General features: G+C 37.7%; 1 protein-coding gene across 2 annotated transcripts in view; it reads right to left on the bottom strand.

The window, feature by feature from the left end:
• Positions 1–12,961, bottom strand: part of CASKIN2 (CASK interacting protein 2) — a 1,742,750-nt gene extending 1,729,789 nt beyond the window's left edge. For both annotated transcript variants that reach the window (XM_044084941.1, XM_044084943.1), the window contains exon 1: positions 12,299–12,961. The gene's annotated coding sequence lies outside the window, so the exon portion shown is untranslated. The remainder of the gene's footprint in view (positions 1–12,298) is intronic.
• Positions 12,962–22,817: the final 9,856 nt, after the last annotated feature.

Below are 22,817 nucleotides of genomic sequence, written 5' to 3'. Positions count from 1 at the left end.
TCTAGCAAGCTTTAAGCCCTGTGTAGGTGGGATCCCATTTATAGTGGAATAAATGGGTGCAAAGCCAAATGTTGAGCAGGCTGATGGTTGACGTGCATAAAGGAAAAAAGGTATAGAAAACAAGCATACAAAGTTTCAGGTAAACGTAACTACATGGTGTAACCCATCAACAACAAAATAGTGGTCTCAAGCAAGAGATTCACTCTGTTAAATATGACATAACTGTAACAGTAGAAAAAGTGGCAGACATGTGAAGAGAATTCATCATAGCAGGCTGGCAGAAATGTAGTGGGTACAACCACTATATAAATCAGAAATTGTTAATACATACAAGGCATATAACGTCAAAAAGAGATACAGAAAGTACACTTTGATAGCGGACAGCCCTAAAGATAGAAGAGTATAGCATCTGAAAAGCATAAGAAATAAAACAAAACTCACTGAAAAAAAAAAAACAGATAAAGCAATGATGCAAAGCAGAAGACAGAAAAAACACAATTTAATCTGCACTAAATCTGTAGTTAGCTAACATTTACATAATATCTTACACAAATAGTGAAAAAAAATAACACTGGCCGTATCTTGAAAACCATGCACAGAGAAACTTTAAATTTAGGAAGAGAGAGAAGTACAAAAAACATACCAAGCTAAGCTGCAAGTTAAAATGACGCAGTGACCATTAAAGACCAGAAATTAGGGCGAAGGATATTATTTTGCTGTGTATCTTACTTTTCAGCAGAATAAGCTTGTCTAATATTATTATTTTTATGTGTTTGTATATTTCAGTACGTGTATGTTACATATATACAAAACACATAAATATACATATATATATATATATATATATATATATATACACACACACACACACACACACACACACACACACGTGTATGGCTGCAAGTGCATGTGCACACGCACTCACACACACACACACACACACACAGCTATTAGACTGTAGTAAAACTACATGTCCGTATTTAGCCTTCACTTGATAACGTTTTTTTTTTTTTTTTTTTTTAACAACAAAATTTTTTTTTTTACCACCTTCATAAGAAGCTTATCTTTGTTAAAATTCACACTCCAAACTTGTACATTTATCACTGGCTGCCCAAGATATTTTGTATGATAAGGGCATCCCTTAATCAATCAGGGTAACTGCATTATGTGTAACAATAAACTGTTATGTATCGGATCAGTCTTGTATTTATGTACTGGGCAATGCCTGAAAAGGGTTTAAATAAATATACATACAGAAGCGCATGTACTAATCACAAAGATGTTTATTTTATAAATTACTTAACACCAATTCCACTTTTATAAATCATATATATTGTTTTAATCGGTTGCGACTGAAAATGGTTTGGTGCACCTAGATGTTTAATATAAAAGTGACCCCCAGCCTTTCCCACAAACATTCCATTAATGTGCTGCTCTCATTAGCTCTCACTGGAAAGAAAAGAACAAAGAAATACAATGCTAGTGTTAAAGGTGTGGGGTGTAGGGGGAGCAAAGAAGTAAACAAAAACAAAGATTTATATAGCAGAGGCATTACAAGCTTAGCTTACAATTTTGGATACTGCAACAGAGCATGGCTACAGGAAAATGAGAACTCAAAGATGAAGTGATGCTTCCCTGAAGTACAATTATCACATCAATTAGTTGCTTTTCCCAAGCCTGCTTAATCATCTCCCAGACTGTACAAGGTTAAGATCTATACCCCGACAAGCACAGGTAAAGTGTAGCTTACACACTGGAGAGAAACTACATAACAAACTATGAAAACATGCACAATCCTTTTCTTTATGTCTTCCTGTGATCACCAGGGACTAGTCCTAAAACTAATAAGCACCTTTAAAGTACAGAGATAACTTATTCAAATGCCTGATGATGAAGACATTTTTGTTATTTTTTCTTGCTTGGGTCAGAAGGTAACACGGACTTCTGAAAGGCACATACTTTACAACTTGACAACATTCCAAAAGGCTTCAGCTATAAAGATCTTCAGTCTAACAAAAGGTCTCTCAAACATTTGTTGCAAATTCGCCTTTTCCCTTCATCATTACTCCTGTAAGCCCAGAACTTGGCTTGTTACTCTACAGATCACAGGTCACAATGGCAACACAAATACGTCCACTTTCTACCACTAACTTTCCATGTCTTCTACTATTCTGTATTTTTAAAACCTTAATCAGAAGTAAATAAAAATGGAGCTTCGAGTAAAAATGAAGTAAAGCACAACAAAAACAAAACTGGAAGGCAGAAGTAGTGTAAAACGTTTAATACAAGACTAAAAATAAAAAATGCATAGACATAAGATAAGTGCTTTCATACCCAACTACGTACTTCATCAAATCTATCTAAAAACCACTCTAACCATCATTGAATATGTTAGTGTTTGAGACCACGTGATCTTAATAATTGTTTAAATGGGATGTGGTCATTTAACTCTTTCCCACAAGTTGCTTGTAAAACAGTAATCCATTTTACCTCAAGACACTCAGTGTGAGTTTTACTATCTCTCCCTATCAAACTAAGCTTAAAAATTTCTACCACCAAAAATGTATCCCAATGACGTTACTGGCTAAAGCTCTTGCCACCCCTACAGTGCCTTTTTTAGGCAAGGTTCAAAGGATAAAACCACCACCGTAACAGATATAAACATGCAAAATCTGAAGGTAATGCTACTCAATGCTAGAAGTCTAAAACCTCAAAATGCACTCTCGAGGCACTCCTAAAAATGGAGAACATCGATATCTGTGCAGTAACTGAGACCTGGTTCAAGGCTCCAGAGAGCACCCCTGCAATACCAGGCTACAATTCTTATCACACTTTTCTGCCACAAAACCAAGACCAAAACACTAAAGGTGGAGGAATGTCCATATTCACCAAGGATATTCACACCTCCAGGCTAGTTGCCAACGCAATGCATCTGAAATTCTCCAGGTGCAACTAACACTAGGTAAGACTGCAATCCAAATTGTAGCTTGCTACAGATCTCCCACCATGCCCCAAGATTCTCACTACACCTTTCTAAACATACTGGAAAATATTAAGATACAACCAAACATCCTAATACTGGGTGAATTCAACTACCCTGCCATTAACTGGGAAAACTACTCGGGTACCAACTCCTTTCCCCAACGGTTCTTGGAATTCATAAATTCCAACGTCCTGGATCAACTAATCCATTGTCCCACTCCAATATCTTAGACCCGGTCATTACCAACATGGGAGATAGATGCTCCACACCAGATGTCACCCCCTCACTGGTCAGGTCTGACCATAAGCAAATCACCCTTGACATCCATATCCCACCCCCACCCCCCAGTAAGGAAACCTCCTTAAAAAACTTCTCCAAAGCCAACTTCATGCTACTGAAGTCAGAAGTGACAAACTTCACAACACCCACGCAGACGGGATCTGGAAGTTCGACTGCAGAATCCTACACTAAGGCACTATACGAGCACATCCACTCGTGCATGAATCGTGCCATCCCAAACAGAACCAAGATGCTCTTCTCCAAAAAAGGAAGCCAATCTGGTGGTCCCCTGCTATAAACAAACTATACAACAGAAGGAAGAAATTGTTGCAGAAAAGAGGAAAATCCCAGGATGCAAAAAAACTCTCTCCCTAGCCTCAGTAAGAAGCTGAGATCCCTCATAAAATCCTCAAAAGCTAGTTATGGAAATAAAATTGCCAAACATTCCAAAGACAACCACAAGGCATTCTATAGTTATGTCAAGAATCTAAATGGCAATGCTCAGAACTGCTCTGAGCTACAACAGAATGGCATTAAATATACTGATCCCAATGATATTGCCAATATCCTAGCAGATCAATTTAGTGCCAACTTCACCCCCTAAAGGGCCCATCTCAATAACAAAAGATTGCCAAATTCCGATAATCACGGCCACACAGGTAGAAATTGCACTCTCCAAAGTTAAGAATACAGCATCCATGGGACCAGATGACATCCCAGGCTGTGTACTACATGAACTACAAAATGAACTGGCACCTCACCTAAGTGTCATGTTTAATCATAGCCTCACCTCAGGCTTCGTGCCCACTGAGTGGCACACAGCTACAATTATCCCGCTCCACAAGGGAGGATCCGCCTTGGATCCTGGGAACTACCGTCCCATCAGTCTTTCAAGCCTGATCTGCAAGGGCATGGAACGTATTACCATGGAACTTATAAACAAAGACATTGGCAACCTTCAAACACTGGACCACACACTTTGGGTTTGTGAAGGGCCGATCTTGTTTCCTGAATCTGATTGACTTCTTCGAATCAGTCTTCAGAGCTGTGGATGACGGTAAGGCGGTCCACACAGCCTATCTGGACCTCGCCAAGGCCTTCGACACCATCCCCCACTGTGGAATCATAGATAAACTTACTAAGCTGGGCATAAATCCCTAAGTCACTCGATGGGTTGCCAACTGGCTTACTGACAGAACCCAGACTGTAAAAGTAGCCGACTCCAAATCCAGCACCAGACAAGTGACAAGTGGAGTACCTCAGGGTTCAGTCCTGGGACCACACTTGTTTGGCATCTACTTCTCTGAAGTACAGGCCAACACTAAGGGACTCTGGCTAACAAAGTTTGCAGATGACTGCAAACTGGGAGCCATTACTGAATCCCCAAATGACGTGGATATTCTACAAAAGGGCCTTACAGAAACAGATGCCTGGTGCCAGAGCCATGGGCTCAAGCTTAATGCCAAGAAATGTATAGTTATCCCCTTTGGAAAAAAAAACATGTATCCATGAATTACCACATGGGTGGCAGGACACTAAACATCGAAAGTGTGATGAGAGACTTAGGGACACAGGCGGACAGTGGTCTCACTTTAGATAATCACATTGCCACAACAATCAGGAAATCCTTCTATGTGGCATACCTCATCACTAAGGGCTTTTCAACCAGAAAAAAGGAGGTCATTGTCCCACTGTACTCATCCCTCATTAGATCCATTATAGAGTACAATTCCCCATTTGGTATGTACCTTACAAGTCATCTGCAACAACTGGAAAGGCCACAGAAATACCTCACTAAAAGAATCACAGACCTAAAGCAGATGCCATATGCTGACCGTCTAAAAAATCTCCAGCTATACTCTGTGGCATATCGTCTACTCAGAGGCGATCTCTGCTTAACATACAAGGCCATGTCAAACCCAGAGCTGTTGGACATGCCCCACTTAAAGAAATCCCAATCCCTCAGAGCCACACGCTCCAGGGATCTAAACCTTGTCATCACAATGAACAAAACATGCTGGAGGGATAGGTTCCTGACCCAGAGACTCCCCATACTTTTGAATAGACTGCCCATACATGTCAAGCAGAGCGCCTCATTGGCCCTCTTCAAAAGGAACCTTGATGATTGGATGGGAGATAGGAAATTCACCCCGGGGATCATGTCAGTCACCCTGCTAGACAGGGGTCCAGAGAAGTAAATATTGTGGGAAGAAATACCTAGGGAATTGTTATGGCTAGGCTTGCATAGGCCCTAGGGCAGATAGCCTAGTACCAACCTATAAACCTACACACTTCACATGTTTAGAAAGGGCATTTCTCTCATCACATCTGTTGATAGCATACAGATACTCTCCGATTCTGTCCCTGAGACACCGGTTAGTTTTACCAATGTAAAAGGCTTTACAAATTTCACAGCTTATACAATACACTAGATTACAACTACCACAGTTAGCATATAGAGCAAACTTAAAGACACGTTCAGTATCCAGATGCACAAAATGATCGTCTTTTTTAATATACCTACAGATATTACAATGATAAGGTTGTGTAATTTTTAAAACCTTTCTCCTGCTGCATTCATTCCCTGGCACTGTGACAGAGATTAATGTTATCCCACGTGCCCTACTACATATATTAATTAATATTTACATACTCCAGCACGGTTGCTTGCAAAAATCTTCATCACTCAAATATAGGCAATGACACGGAGGCTACAAGCGTTCTAATCTCATTGTTGGTTTCTGCTGGTTTATAGAACGCCTTGTTTTATTTTGAAATATAGGCAAGGATTATTTTGCCTTTCTAGCTAAGCAAAAATTAAGTAAACAAACCTAAAGTGGCAGGGGGAGCTGGGTTATCCCAGACACTTACTTGGATGGCAGGCAAAACAAAACTCTGTACTGAAAGCTAGAACTCTGCCAACTCTAGGAATATAAAATTTCAAATATGCATACCAGCCCATCCCCCACCACCACAGGCATATAGATCGAATTCATCAGCATTCATTCCTCTGCACAACTTCACAACAGAAGTCAATCACCTGTTTCCCACAAGTTTTACGCCTGTAGCAATGAAGTTGTCTTGAACAACCAATCTCTAAACTGAACATTCAAACAAGATGTGTAAAGGTTAGCCACTCAACACACACTGTCATGCTACATTCGACAGAAATGCAAGGACAAAGAGTCAGGCTCCTTGTTATTTTAAGGCAACAGTTGTCACTCAGTGGAAAGAATGGCTACTTCGCAGAGGAAAATCCATGACCCAATAAAGAACAGCCACCTAAATACTATGCTTAGTAATCGGAAAACTCTGCAAGTAGTTACAGCATAAGTTACATACTTGAGGAATCAATGCAAACATTTCTATCTGAACCATTTATTCAGCTATCTGTATGCTGTCCCTATAAAAGAAGGCAGATAAATATTGATAGCTACACTTAAGGACCTCATCCCAAAATGTCTTCAAAATGAATAATTTAGTGTGCGCAATTATATATGCATAAATATACTAACAAGCAGCTAACAGTCAGTCAAATCTCAGCAATCTCGGGGGGGGGGGGGTTGTTACACACTCTGGTAACACGTTCTTTCTAAGTGTTTATAGAAGAGGTGGTACTTCAACAACTACCTGAAACAATCACATTTGTTCTACTCTAATCTAACCATTCTACAGAAATAAAATGATATTCACAAAGGTCATCATTAAGGTCATCATTACCAGCTATGGCCATCAAAAGCTCAAGACTCTAACCTACACCAATTGCATCAGTTACTTCAAAAAGGAATGCACACCAGAAAGCAACTTCTCAAAACCTTGGATACCACACTACGTACTGGATGTGCCAACAAAAACATACAGAATGTAATGAAGGGCAAAAAGTAGCAATCTATAGTACATCAAGGAAAAAAAGGCTCTTGCACACAAAAAAATAATAAAGAACGCTGCCCGATATAACACCCCCAAAAACTGTACACATCAAATCTCTAACACTTCTTGGGACACAGATGCTATAGATCACAGACTAATTTTCTTATGCAGTGCAATGTAGCAGCTATGGTACCTGTGAAGAGATGTGGGCAATGACAGTATTAAGTAATATTTTTGATTTCTCAGACCTGGAGTGGGGGTGGGGCACAGGAATCACTCAGTTTCCCTTCTTGGGTTACACACATTAACAGACATCATCTCCATCTGTATTATCAACAGTTTTTCGTCAAATTACTTTTTGAATACAGGTAGCGGCAAAAAGCATAAGAAGAAGCATCATTAACAGAATTTCTTCAATAAGTATGTTCCCCTTACAGAGTACCTTAAGTCAAGACTTGATCCAATTTGTTAACTGGGTAACTCAGCTGGAACAAAGACCTTTTTCAGCAATGACACCACCCAAAAGGTAATAATGCAAATAGACACTACTTTAGTTATACTGAACAGAGAATACACAAAGTTAGAAACATAGCTATTATACAACACCCCCCCCCCATTAATATTTAAAAATGTGCACGCTGATTGGTCAGCGTGCACGTTGTAAATCAGAGTTATAGTAATGGAAAAAGGTCCAGTCGCCCGGACTTTTTCCATTACTATAACTCTTTTTTCTCACTGTTTCGCTATGTTAAACGAGTTTATCATAGCGAGACAGCTTTAAAAAAAGCAACAGAGATTCTCCGTTGCTTTTTTTAAAGCTGTCTCGCTATGTTAAACCCATTTAACATAGCGAAACAGTTTGTAAAAAGCAACGGAGATCTTGCTTTCTTCATTGCTTTTGCCCACAGTTCTGATGTACTGCGTAGGCATACGCATGCACAGTACCTCAGAACTGCTGCAGAATACCAGACAGCTGCGGAAGGGCAGCAAGGAGGCATTATACAATGCCATTATTTAAGAAAAGTAATTATTTTTTTTCTTAAATAATGTCATTGTATAATAGCAATAACCCACTTCTGGGTGTGGGTAATGCTGGATTTACCCACGGTTGGCTTTGTTTGGCCACTCGGGCTTTGCCCTCGTGACCAAACCACGCCAACCGTGGGTAAATAAGGCATTACCCACACCCAGATGTGGGTTATTGCTATATTACAAAGTGTGTGAATGATTACAAAGACAAAAATATTGTACTATGAAGTAACAAAATGTGTGGACTACTTAAAACAGAAAAAGTTGCATTTACAGTGGATATAAAAAGTGTACACACCCCTGTTAAAATGCCAGGTTTTAGATATATATAAAAAAATGAGACCACAATAAATCATTTCAAAACTTTTCCCACCTTTAATGTGATCTATAACCTGTACAATTCAATTGAAAAACAAATTTGTTAGGGGAAAAAATATAAAAAAATGAAAAACATGCAATAAGTAGGCTGCATATGTATGCACACCCTTAAACTAATACTATGCTGAAGCACCTTTTGATTTAATTACAGCATTCAATCTTCTTGGGTACACACCTGCCATCAATTAAAGATACTCTGATAAAATAAAGTTCAGCTGTCCTAGTAGGATTTTCCTGACATTTACTCAGTTGCCTGCTACAGCAAAAGCCATGGTTCGCAGAGAACTTACAAAGCATCAAAGGGATCTTATTGTTGAAAGGTATCAGTCAGGAGAAGGGTACAAAAATATTTCCACAGCACTGGCTGTACCATGGAACACAGTGAAGACAGTCATCAAAAAGTGGAGAAAATATGGGACAGCAGTGACATTGCAAAGAACTGGACGGTCCTCCAAACCGGATGAAAAGACAAGACGAAAACTGGTCAGGGAGGCTGCCAACAGACCTACAGCAACACTGCAGGAGCTGCAGGAATTTCTGGCAAGTACTGGTTGTGTACTACATGTGACAACAATCTCCCATATTCTCCATATGCCTGGACTATATGGGGCAGGGTTGCAAGATGGGAAGCCTTTTCTTACACAGAAAAACATCCAGGCCCAGCTAAAATTTGCAAAACATTACATCAAGTCTCCCAAAAGCATATGGGAAAATGTGTTATGGTCTGACGAGACCAAGGCTGAACTTTCTGGCCACAATTCCAAAAGGTATGTTTTGCATCACCAAAAGAACACCATCCCCGCGGTGAAGAATGGTGGTGCAGTACCATGCTTTGGGGTTGCTTTTCTTCAGCTGGAACTGGGGCTTTAGTCAAGGTGGAGGGAATTATGAACAGTTCCAAATACCAGTCACTTTTGGTCCAAAACCTTCAGGCATCTGCTTGAAAGCTGAAGATAAAGAGGAATTTCACATTTCAACACAACAATGACCCCAATCATACATCCAAATCAACAAAAGAATGGCTTCACCAGAAGAAAATTAAAGTTTTGGAATGTCCCAGCCAGAGCCCAGACCTAAATCCAATAGAAAAACTGTAGGGTGACCTGAAGAGGGCTGTGCACAAGAGATACCCTCGCAATCTGACAGATTTGGAGCACTTTTGTAAAGAAGAGGGGGCAAGATGTGCCATGCTGATAGAGTCCTACCCAAGAAGACTGAATGCTGTAATTAAATCAAAAGGTGCTTCAACAAAGTATTTGTTTAAGGGTGTGCACACTTATGCAACCAGCTTATTGTACATTTTTTATTTTTTATATTTTTTTCCCCCAACAGATTTGTTTTTCAGTTGAATTGTACAGGTTATAGTCATATTAAAAGTGGGAAAAGTTTTGAAATGATTTACTGTAGTCTAATTTTTTATATCACAAATAAATGGCATTTTAACAGGGGTATGTACACTCTTTATACTACAATCTTACCACCATTAAGTCTCATCAATTGTGGCTATAACTCAAAACAAAATATACTTACTAATATTGAGCACACAACCTACATCATCCAAACATTTGTATTTATAAATGTTGACCAGACCATTAAAAATCCTAATGGCAATAGACTCTAGAAGTCATATGACTATATGCCAAATGAAAAAGCCATTAAGATTGGTTGTGTCCATGCATGTATTGTAGCTAGCCTTTTATGCAGATGCCTAGAAAAGTTTCTTGCGTACTGTTACATTTCATCCTTTGTATGTTTTTGTCAGTGGTGGAAAGCGGCATGACCCCTCTAAATAAAACACTACACTTCAGTAATACAGAAAAGCATTCCACAATAGTTCACAAATACTAGTAAGGTCGTCTAGGGATATGGAAAAAAAAGTCATACTATACGCATGCATTTCTTTGTTGTACAAACAAGAACTAACTGTTAAAGTCTTATCCATCATACTGCTATGAACAGGGGGTAAACACTCACAAAAGCAGTCAAACAGAAAATATATCATGCTGTTATCACCTGGGGAGGGTTGGTGGAGCACCCCACACAAGTAGTTCATTCAAAATAATTACCCATTAATAACATAATAACAATGCCCTCATTTCAAACGTGTTTGTGTTTGTTTGAGGGTAATACAAATGGAAAAAGTTGTTTGATAATGTTATCGTGTGCGAGTGGAGCAGCCTCATACAACTAATGCAATAAATTATAAAACGTTGCATTAATGCAGAAACAATTTTTTCATTACTGTATGTTTTGTATTGGTTTTTCATGTAATTAAAATAAAAATAATAGGCATAGATCACTAGTAACGTACTGCTGTTCAACCTCACCCTACTGGGAGCACTGTTTATGAAAAAAATAAAACGAAATACAACAATGTACACACAATGTTTTTTAAACTTTGCTCTTGCGGTATACAATCTTACAATAAACAAGCATAGCAGGTATTGCAGTCTTCATGTCTTTACCCACATGGCTTTTTACTATGACAACAACGTGTATATATACACATATCCACACACACCAACAAATTCAAGTTAACAATCAAAAAATGGTAAAGTAAAATAGCTACTACCCTGACAATCCACCCACCAGGAATAGTTTCCTTTGTTTTATGGTGAAGTACAACTACAGACCTACAACTTAACAGTGCAGTCCTACTATCCCTGGAGTACTAAAAGAAAACATGCACATTTTCCCTACTGGAAATCAAAAGGATAAAATGAAATGTAAGGGAGGCTTGGACATGCAATGAAAAGAATCTTTGGAAAACTGTGAGATGCAGAAGAAGGAAAAGAACTATTTCAGGATCTACTGCAAGTACCAAAATGTCAAGTTTTGTATTCAGTGCTCTTCAGGGAGAGTACAGTTGGAGTCACTTTTTAAGCTCTGTTAATCTTGCCTTTATGACTGCAGTCTTGACAATTATACCGAAGTACAAGCTATATAAAAGTGAGCCTACATTAATAAACGTTTACTAGTCTTTATTTCTCTTTTTAACAGTACATTTTAATGTGAAATCAGAAGGGTGTGTGCATCCCCTTTACTATGTGTTTAGCTTTTAAACAAATGAGAAGATTCCATACTTAGGAATAGATAAAAAAATGTCTGTAAAATGATGCCAATGCTACCCCCAAATGACATCTCTAACTAGTGTAGACAAAAGGTTCCACAAGCTTCAGAAACTGATCATTTTGGACACAGCTGGTGCAATAAAAATAATTTAGGGATTTTTCCCTAGACTTTAGATACAGCTGGTGGCTAATACACCACAGCCAGCGGAGATGAGATCTGTTTTGGGAGTCAAAGTTCTCAACCTCTAACTTCCAGAATCACGGACAAATCCAGCAATAACCAGGGACACGTTTTAAACTAATAACACTATTAAACCTGAGAAGTTGACAGGACAAGACAATGTGAATTAACATACATTTTCAGAAGCAAATGATGTCTATAACTCTTAACTATAGTCACTGTTTGACAAGTGCATTCCACCACCTTTACTCCTCCAAAAACAAATCACTAATTTAGATGCGATTAAGAAGGACAAATTGAAAGTTTGAGCCAAAATCAGGGAATAATTGAGAGTTATGTGTGGAAGGTATAATCTCTGTCCTTTGCATATCCCAATTAATGTAATAAAAAGTGCGGAAAATGTTCAAACGTCTTAATCTCTGTCCTATTATTGCTACAAACAAGTAAATAAAAGCATTTTCAAGTCGTTACCACAGTGATCATATTACATAAAACAAGACAAGCTACCTTTACGTAAAGATCACTACCGGCTGCCTCGCTGCTGTTCGTGGTAAGAAAAAAACTCAGTGTGACAAGTCCCGTCTGAGACTCAGCCTCCGTGTTTTACTACCTTTTACTCACACGGGTCTCAGACTTCTTCTGTAACCCCAAACCAGGTCGACAAATGATGTGGACTCTAAAACAAATTATTTACAATGCTTCCGTCACGAATGGCGTAGAGTTCTAGTCAAATCCAAACTGATAACCCAATAAAGGGCAATGTAGTTTCCTTTCCCACTTTTCGATCCAACGTCTGACTCGTAAAAGTTCAATCCAAAAGAATACACTTTGCCTGACGTGGTCAGTTCCTGCCGGGTGGCGATGACCAACAGTAGGACAAACAATAAGAGCAGCAGCTCTTCTCCCCGCCGAGCAGCAGCTGTTCTCTTCACTTTATGGCGAAGTTTACAACTGCTCCGTCTGTAATATCCCGTGTCTCCCTTTTCACCTGTCTGAAGATTGCGTCCTTTACACTTCTTTCCCTTTCGTTACCACAACTACTGAATCCAGACTTGGTCACGATGAAAATATCCAGCTACACTGTACTTCGTTACTTTCTTTAACTCCTTCCCTGACTGATACTCTGCTGCACCCCCTGCCTGCAGCACATGTCAACTTTGGATTCCATACGCGTCCCCTGCATCAGGTCCCACCTCCTACCCCCGGATTGGAGAAGCACCTTCAGATTTCTCTGTCAATCATGCTGCCAGTGCCGCCGCCAGGGCCAGGCATCATCAAAGTGGCAGGCTTTCACCTGCGTGCTTTGATACAGGTGTTACAGTTCATGTGTTACCTTAATGCACTTTCGGCAGTCTTGTACAATTTTGAGCGCAGCTAAAGTCTTAACTTTGTGAACTTCTAGGTTAGATTAGACACTGAATATTTGGGATGACCAACTACTTTACAGGTTATACTGGTATACATACTTCTCAACTGTGCAGATATTTGTGTGGTATTTGATCTGTTCGTCGAAAAATATGTTTTTCTGGCAAATCACTGAGGGGGCCGGGCTGAAGTCACTAAATGTGATAGGCATTTGAGTTTCAGACTTCATATCCTTTAGAAAATGTAAGCTAATGCATGGCATAAATGTAAACTGTAAATAAGGAAATAACTAACAACCCAAGACGCTTATCTCAGTTTGTGGATAAATGTTACCTGTAATATTTTACTGTTACTGTACAAGCAACCTTAAGAGACTGCTCATAATGCAAACATTACTGTTCCTATATATGTAATATATAGTAATGGTATATTGTAATGTGCATCAAAGTAAAAAATGTAGAGTTGTGTATTATACGCGTAAGTTTTGTATGGAGCTTTTCTCCATAGGCCTCCTCTGAAAACGGGTTATGTAACCCAGTCGGACTATCCTGGTAAACAAATGTCAAATAACTAAATAAATAACCTGCTATTCTAGCAACTTTCTAAGTTTATAAGAACAGTATTTAGAGTCTGTCCCTATGTTAGGGCCTTTGTCCCCCCATTATTTTTGGTTTTGTCCAGATTTCTGCACCAATAGTTGAGATGTATGCTTTTCTTTCAGTGCAAGTGGCTTGTTTTTTTTTTTTCTAAAACAAGAAACATCTTTATAAAATTATCACTTATGATATGGGCAACCATACATTTAAATGAATGAAAACAAACCATAGTGACATAATCTTAGTTAAAAACATTATACATTACAAACCATATTGACATAATTTTAGTTTCAAATATTATACATCACCTATAATCTACCCAGTCATTGTCAACCAAACATTAGATAGCTCATTCAAATCCTACATTCCTTTAAACTTCATTCCTTCACTGTATGTATTGTTCCCACAATTTCCATGTTTTTGTATGTAATTTACTTCTACCCTTTGTTAAAGATCCAATTTCCAGTTGTTTTATCTCTGTTACTATATTCATCTATATTCACTACTTCTAGTACAGTTGGTGTAGACTTTGACTTCCATTTTTTAGTAATTGCTTTTTTTTGTGATTGCCACCATAATTAAACTCAGCAAGGCCTTACTATGCTAGGCAATTCTGATTCTGCATCATATCTCAGAGAAATCATTTCCCTAGCTACACTAATTTGTTCACCCAGTATCTCTGATGGAATAGTCTGCAAAGAATCTTTAAAGTCTCACAACTCAATGCACTCCCAGAAAATATGTTCCCAATTACCTCTTTCTTCCCCATCACACCTCCAACATTTGCAATCTACCTGAGGAAGAATTATTTGGAGTTTACTTGGGGTATACAAAATCCTACGTAAACATTTCCAATCAAAAATTCAAAATCTTCTAGATTTTCTTGCATATTTGGGAGACATACATATTGATTCTTTGTGAATTACTTATCCAATCTCTGCTTCCATTTCTTTCTAACTTCCCCTGATTGATTCTTATAGTTATCGTGCAATATTTTATATGCTGTACTAATTATTCCTTTTTAACAGCAGCTTCTGTTCTATATTCTACTAAAAACTCTGCCTGTGCTGGTCTTTCATTCAGGGCTCCCCTATTTTTTCTCTTTGCCTATACTCTGATAGCAATCTTTGATAGGGAAGGTAATCTCTAGCCTGCAGTCCAAATAAATTCTTGGCCTCTTCCCATTCTAGTACCTTTCCATCTCTAATTATTTGCTCCCCATACCTTGGTTCTTTTGCCAGTTTTCTTCAATAAATTCCACCCCCTCTTGCCTATTGTTTGCGTCTCTAATTGCAGACATCCCTATTGGCAGAACTCCTTTTTCCATTCCCTTGTTGGCTTAGTTCTTAGGATACTTTTTGCTACTCTATGAATATAATATTCTGTATTATTATTCTCCTTAAAGATCTGCATCCAGAATCCCAGTCTCTCCTTGTTTCTTGAGCTCTCCTCCCTGTTTCATTACCATCCCTTGCCACTTCGAATTTTAAGTTTTTGTTTGTCCTATGTATAGGAGCCTTAACTGTGTAGTTCTGAAATACCCCTTCAAATCGGGTAATCCCATTCCACCCTGTTCTATTGGAAGAATCAGCTTATCCTACATTCCCACTTGACTCTTGCTGTCTTCCCTTCACGGATAAAATCCTTCAGCTTTTTATTAATTGCTGTCCACAACTTCTCTGGTTGATAAAAATATGCCTAACCTGTATATAAGATTAAAGGGACTAACAACATTTTAACTGCTTGTATCTTACTATCCATATCCATAAATCAGAGCTTCCAGTTTCTCAGTTTTTGTATTATCCTTTGTTTAATTTCTTCCCACATATCCTTAGCTGCCACAACAGGATAATTTTTAATCCATACTCATGAGTACCTCATTTTATCATGTCCCCATAAATATGGATATTGCTGAACCAATTCATGTGTCGGTACATTAATTACAGCTATTGCCTTTGTTTTAGCTTCATTAATTTTGTACCCCGAAAAGATTTGAAACTGTCTCAAAATGTTCCACAGCACTGAAATCTCCTTTTCTGGTTTTATCAGGTATAAAATAATATCATCTGCAAATAGCGACAGCTTTTTTTGACTACCATGCCAATTATATCCCTGAATTTCTGAATCACTTATTTTCTTTGCCAATGGTTCTAAATATAATGCAAACAATGGGGAAAAAGGACATCCCTGCATGGTTCCTCTGCTCAAGCAGAAATTATCACAGAGGAACCCAACCACTTTAATTTTCACCTCCAATTCCTCATATATCCTCCTAATCAACCTTATAATTTTTTTCTGGAAATGCAAATGCTTCCATTACCCTGCTCAAAGTCCTATCTTACTTTGTCAAATGCTTTCTCTGCATCAAGACCCACCAACAACAGTGATATTTTCTTACGTTCTACTTCCTTCTGGATCATTAGTGTTCTGTTAATGTTGTCAAATGTTTGCCTCCTCTCCACATAACCACACTGATCCATATCTATACATTTTGGCTTCATTTTTGCCATTCTTTTAGCCATTATAAATATAAACACTGTATAATTATGGTTTAGTATTGAAATGGGCCTGCATGAAGTTGGAGCTGATGGGTCTTTACCCACTTTAGGTATTATAGCTACCACTGCTTTCTTCCAGGATGTTGGTACTTCTCCTCCTCTTAAAATATTGTTAATTAGGGTAATTTTTACAGATGTTATGAAGACATTTGATAGTGCTTACTATGCCATTCTGAGTTAGAAGCTTGCTCTACTTCCCTTCAGTGATGGCTGTTATTTTATAAATAAGTAACCAGCTCTCAAGAACCAAAATCCTCTCATCATATTCAGTTCTTGGAGCATCTCTGACCAATTATTTTCTACATTCATAATTAATATAGCTATTATGTTCCTAACACTAAATATGACCCTTTATGCTGATGAGCCATATTACTCAGATCATGCATTAACTGGTTTCATACAAAATTTAGATTTAAAAGACTTCTACCAACTCTTTCATTGGCTACATACAAATAATCAACAAATGTATTATCCTAAATTAGACTATTTCTTCTCAGTAACAGCTTTAATAAGTCTGAAACTCAAATGTATGTCATTATTTAGCGACTTCATTTCTCAGATCATCCCAGTAATTTGCCAGAAAACAACAAATGTTATGAGGAAAATACCAAAAATATTAGGTAAAAATCTGGACATTCTGTGAAAACCTGGAAAGCTGAGAGGTATGATCCTCTTATAGTACACATTTACTGAAAACTGCCATCAATAAATGAAATAACCAATTTAAAAGAGCACCAAGAATACTAACTACCTGCAAACTATTGAATAACCTAGTCTTCTGTTGGGAATGCACAATGACTAATTACTACTTTCTAGTGCCTGAAAACTACCGAATAACCTAGTCTTCTGCTGGGAACTCACAATGACTAATTACTACCTTCTAGTGCATGCAAAGTTGGGAACACACAATGACTAATTACTACCTTCTAGTGCATGAAGTGCTGCGATTAGCTTCAAATTTCCAAAAAAAAAAAAAAAAAAAGAATCCCCTATAGTACATGTATAGACAACTAAATCAAAAATCACTCAACTATATTTGAAGTATTGAATATTATAAAAGAGAGAAAAGATCTGATAGAGGGATGTTTAGAAAAGGGAAGGAGAAAATTATATGGAAATAAATGGAAATTGTGGAAACAATACATGTAAAATAATGTTCAGGAAGAGGAGTAGGAGAGACGTTTAAGGGTAGGCAGGAATTCAGCAGTTTATGTAACGTTGGACTGATGATAGTTACAATGAAAGAAAAATAAGTGCTGTATAATGTATGTGAATGGAAAACAAATTTAATGTGGTTTGTTTTCTGTTACTGTATGTTCATCTATGTCTTAAATGATAACTTAATAAACATGTTAAAATAAATCGCAATCACATATGCAAACACAGAAGGAGTGTGAAAAGACCACAGTGCTCCAAATTGGGGAATCTTGTTAAACCCCTCTGAAATAAGAAAGGTGTTTTGTTAAACACCTCTCAGAACTGTTATACTCTAGTCCCAATGTAGAGCCACCACAGAACAGTGGTAAGAAGTTAAACAGTTTTAAAAGCTGACATTTTTTATCTCAGACACACCAGAAATGTGTGGTAGAGAGAAGCGTTTAACAGCTTTTAATGTTATTTATTCCTCTGAAGCACTCTTCATTTCTGCCCTCTGCGTGTGTGGTAGCACTAATTGCTTAATGGTTTTCACAGCTGTATTACATTTTATAGTCATACCCTTTTTTGCAGCTGGTAGTACATGGAGCAGACAAGGTTTCATGCAATACAAAGAATTATGATTGAGCCTATATGATCGTAACTCTTACGTGTTCTCAACATAGATGTTAAGATTCACATCCCAAGCTTTGCGTCACTACACTTTTGAGGTGAATTTCTTGACATCCATGTCTCTAACAGATAAGTTAATTATCAGAGATTTCATCGTAATCCATGAATTAATCTCCTCCCACTTCAGCTCTTAACCTACGGAATGTCACTTATTATTACCCATTAAGATGGTCACATATACCTTCGTTGAAGGTTGTGCGTCAGGGCTGGTAACTCGGCACGTAAAAATCAACTACCAATCATTAGTGGACCGGAGTTCCGCTGTGGCGACCCCTTACCGGAAAAAGCCAAAAGACACAAACAAACAAAAGGTGGTTCACATATACCGATGCTTTTGCTTTGATCTTAATACAGCACGCTTTCCCTAAAGTTGTCCCAGTATTATGAAATTGTATGTTGTCACTTACTAGAATATTAAAACTGAACTTCTTCAGAAAAGCACTCCTGAATCACTTACCAGATTTACCAAAATGCAGATTTTTTTATAATGCCTTAATTATTCATAGAAAACACAAAAAACCTAATAAATGCTATAACAAGCTGCTAGTGTTAACTTTCTTTTTGTAAATATCACGCATATCTTTACATCTTATACACACATTTAAATCCCTTTTTTGTTTTAAAAACGTAAATATGTTTGTATTAAATTTCCATGTTATCTGACTCTTTGTATTGTTTTCTATGCATCTGGGCACAAGTAGGTGTAATAAAGGTCTTTGGACTTTCCCAGTTCTCCTGGTTAACAAACAAAATAAATCCCTGAATTATAAATGACACATTACTCAATCATTTTTCTTCTAGATTTGAACTTGAATTTGTTGAGGTTTCTGCTACTAAATGGACATCATACCCAAAAAAACTACACACTCCAAGCCGCCTTTCCCTCATACTCCCCTTACATGATAACAAACAGGTTCATGTCTAATAAGTCCTTAGTAAGTGAGGTGCCACAATGAAAACCTGACTGCTTCCATTACTAAACCCATTGTTACCTTTAAAAAATGCTTACCTTATCAATATTCCCCAGCAATCGGTCTTCTCCTTACTAATATGATGTGTAGGCTCCCCACAAAGTGCCCAGTATACCAGTATGAAAGTGAACAATTGGTCATCCAATGTGGAGTTTACAGCCAGTAGCATCAATTATGCTGGCAAAAGCTTTTTTTTTTTTTTTTTTTAAGTTTCAGAGTGTTGTAAAACATATTTTGTGCTTTTCTTACAGATGTTTAATTTTCAGAACTGTTTTGTTGTTGATAAATATGTGAATGTGAGTCGAATGCCCACCAAATGCAAAGTAATATATCCTCACGTAAAACACTCATGATAAAATACCTGTTAGCACTTGTCAGGGTTATATTGATTGGTATTTAGTATTGAAAACATAAGCAGTTAACCACAGAGGTTCCACTATGAAAAATCAAACAGCAAAATGCTGAGCGTCAGAAACACTGAAAACGAATGCTCAAAACCCAAGAGGGAAAAAAAAGTTACCTGCCGTGTTTCCTGCAAGACCTCAACATATATCAGCTTCTCGGTCAGGCTGCAGAAGGGAGAGATCTCCTAAAAGAAGGAAATTACCGATGCCAACCGGTTAGAAATTGCACTGGCAGGGACCTCCTGTGGAAAACAGCAGTCTGTCTAGTTTCTCGATGTCCTGCACTTCAGGCAACGTCCCCCATTCTGCACTACTGATCACGAATATGTCTGTTTTATAACTCCAAATGATGCTATTTCTGTGTATAACTTTCATCATGTGCAGGAGATTTTCTTCACTACTTTCATTTTTATGTAATTTTGTAATCAAAATACACGATCTAACTAACTTTTCATATATATATATATATATATTAATTTACCAAATGAATGGAATGTAGAACAGAAAATGTAGAAAACATCAGAATAAGCCCTTGACCAACATATAATAGGAATAAATAATCACTGGTGAGCAGTTCGAGTAAGAAGTTAGCCACTTGTTTTATCATCAGACTGCTTGTGGTATATATAATCCAACATTCATTGAAAATACTGTACAACCTCCTTCACTGGCACTGATTTTTGGGTCCAACCCCAGATGACTATCAACTGCCTGGTTGCTCTCCTGTATCTCCTGTTCCTCTGCTGTACTTGCCTTATATGAAGGAAGGCCACTGGTGACAGTGGAGTGGAATATGACCAACATAACCCCGCCAGACTGAGGGTGTCATTAGGCATCAAAGAGAGAGGCAGAGTGCGGAGTTTGCAGCCAGTGGCATCATTTATGCTGGCAAAAAGGCTTTTCTGAGCCCTTGCTCCCCAGCATGCTGATGTTCACCTTGGAAGGCTGGGTAAGCAGTGAGGTATAGCCTGTACGTATGTTGTAGGGTTGACAACTGTGCAGAATTTTTCTGGATAGTCCCAGAATTAAAAGACACTATCAGTGACACTGAAGAACACAAGAATATGTTTGATTGCGCACAGTACTATTGTATGACAACCTCATCAAGGGGAGGTTAATACACACTTCTATTCTGCACGCATTTTGCTTTCATGTACATGTCCAGAATTTTTTACATGAAAAATTGGCAACTTGCCCTTGGCCCTAGGGCATCAATGCTAACTCAGTCCACCAAAAGAACCAGTCCAGTGATTTCTCAAAGTCCTGGCCCCCATTAGGTCTGAGTTTGAAATCCATGCACAATCAGAATATCCCTTCCCAAGGATGAGCATGTTTATCATTCCTGCCACCTTCATCACGCATCTAGGCCACAAATTAAACTTGGGTTATCTTAGCCAAAATCAAGACTTCATTCCTTTATACCACCAAAGCTACATACAAGCATTGCTTATCGATTAATTAGAAAATACATAGCAGAATTCAAACTTTACTGTTAAATAAGTGCGTGTGTGAATAAGAAGTGTATAAGATACATACTTATTAAACTTTCTAAACATATACTGAAAAATCAGCACGATGTTGACCTTTTATTTAAAACTGGCATCCTCTTAAGAATGTCCCATACTTGATTTATTTTTTTTTTTTTTAGCAGGAGATTCTTTCTTTCACGATGTCAAATATGCTTACACTGGAGATGATGTAACTCTGGACTGTTTATTAAAGAAGGGATCTAAGTTAATTCTGTGGACTTATTTGAAAAATGATAAAGAGATCTTAACAAAGGCCTACTGCAATGTAAAGGATGAGACAAAAGGAAAATCCCTGAATTTGACAATCGAACTGAAATGCATGTGACCCAGATCAGTACTGGAAATTCAGGTATCACAATTAAAGGATTAAAGGCTGGAGACAGTGGACAATACCTATGCAGATTCACAAATGGCAAGCACTCAGTATGATATTTAGAAAAAAATTGTAACAAAATAGTAGCCACTGAAATATAGTGTATGCATTAATTTTGCATGATTGTCAGCTAAGTATTCATGATGGTTGAGGCAAATGTTTTTAGATTTACCAGTTTATACTATTAGACAACCCATAATATGCTCCATGACAGTTCATATCTTTATAGATTTGGCAGACAAGCTCCATGCCTATTGGCAATCAAGGTGGATGATGCCTTGCACTGCAGACGTGGTATGTAGTATAAGGTATGGCTACCCAAAGTAAACATCCCACTTAATCCTTTGAAGTTTCATTAGGTCACACAGATAACCTGGAGAATTAACAGAGTATTCTGTTGTCATTTATACATTAGTGTCCAGCTGTTGCATTGTAAAGCACATGTACTATGAATGGTTTCACAATTAATTGCTGCTTCCATTTTTTAGGCACCACTTCCAGCTCCTAGGTAAGTATGGTAAACAGGCAACAGTTATACTACAGTGCATATGTAGGCAAACTACAATAACAAGGCCTGCAGTTTATTATAAATCATTCAATTAAAGTTGTTAGAGTCTAGAATCAGATAATTCTGAGCTTTTTCACTTGCCAGTTGATATGATTTTTTGATATAGTGACACACACACACACACACACACACACACACACACACACACACACACACACACACACACATGCACACATATTTATATCTATATATCTATATAAACATCTCTCTCTCTCTCTCTCTCTATATATATATATATATATATATATATATGCACATACACATATATAAAATATATGTATATATGTGTGTATATACATATATATATATATATATGTACGCATATATCAGAGTTCTAAGTGAAAGTCAGCAGCTGTTATCATGTACATAAGAAACAGAGTTTGCTAGTCCTGAACTGCTGGACAATATTAACAAGCAAACTTATGTTTATAAAGTGAGAGCCAAGCATAATGATGTTGTTTCATTCTTTTTAAAAGCTTCTGCCCAGGAATGAGTGACTTTACTATACATGTGACAACACCTTCATTGCCTGTCAGACTTGGTGCATCCCCAGTGGGATACCACCTAACAGGGGCTTTAGAATATCCCATTATCATTTGGTATTGTGAATTTAACATTCTGTGACCAAACATATCTGTCACAGTTCTCTAACCAGCATTTCTTATTTTGCCACTGTGCCATTTGATACATCCTCAGCAAATAAAAAAAAAAAAAACGAAAAGAAAAAAAAATAAAAAAAGTAAAAAAGTTACAGTTAAAAATGGTTAAGTAAAAAAAGGTTAGTGATAGAGAGGTAAGAGAGAAGGGACATTGTCAGGTTAGGTTTTGGACAGGG

Source organism: Protopterus annectens, chromosome 10.part0, assembly GCF_019279795.1.
Source record: "Protopterus annectens isolate FY-2018-M chromosome 10.part0, PAN1.0, whole genome shotgun sequence".
Lineage (NCBI taxonomy): Eukaryota > Metazoa > Chordata > Ceratodontiformes > Protopteridae > Protopterus > Protopterus annectens.
The sequence above is the reverse complement of the archived record's forward strand: the minus strand, read 5'-3'. Positions and strand labels throughout refer to the sequence as shown.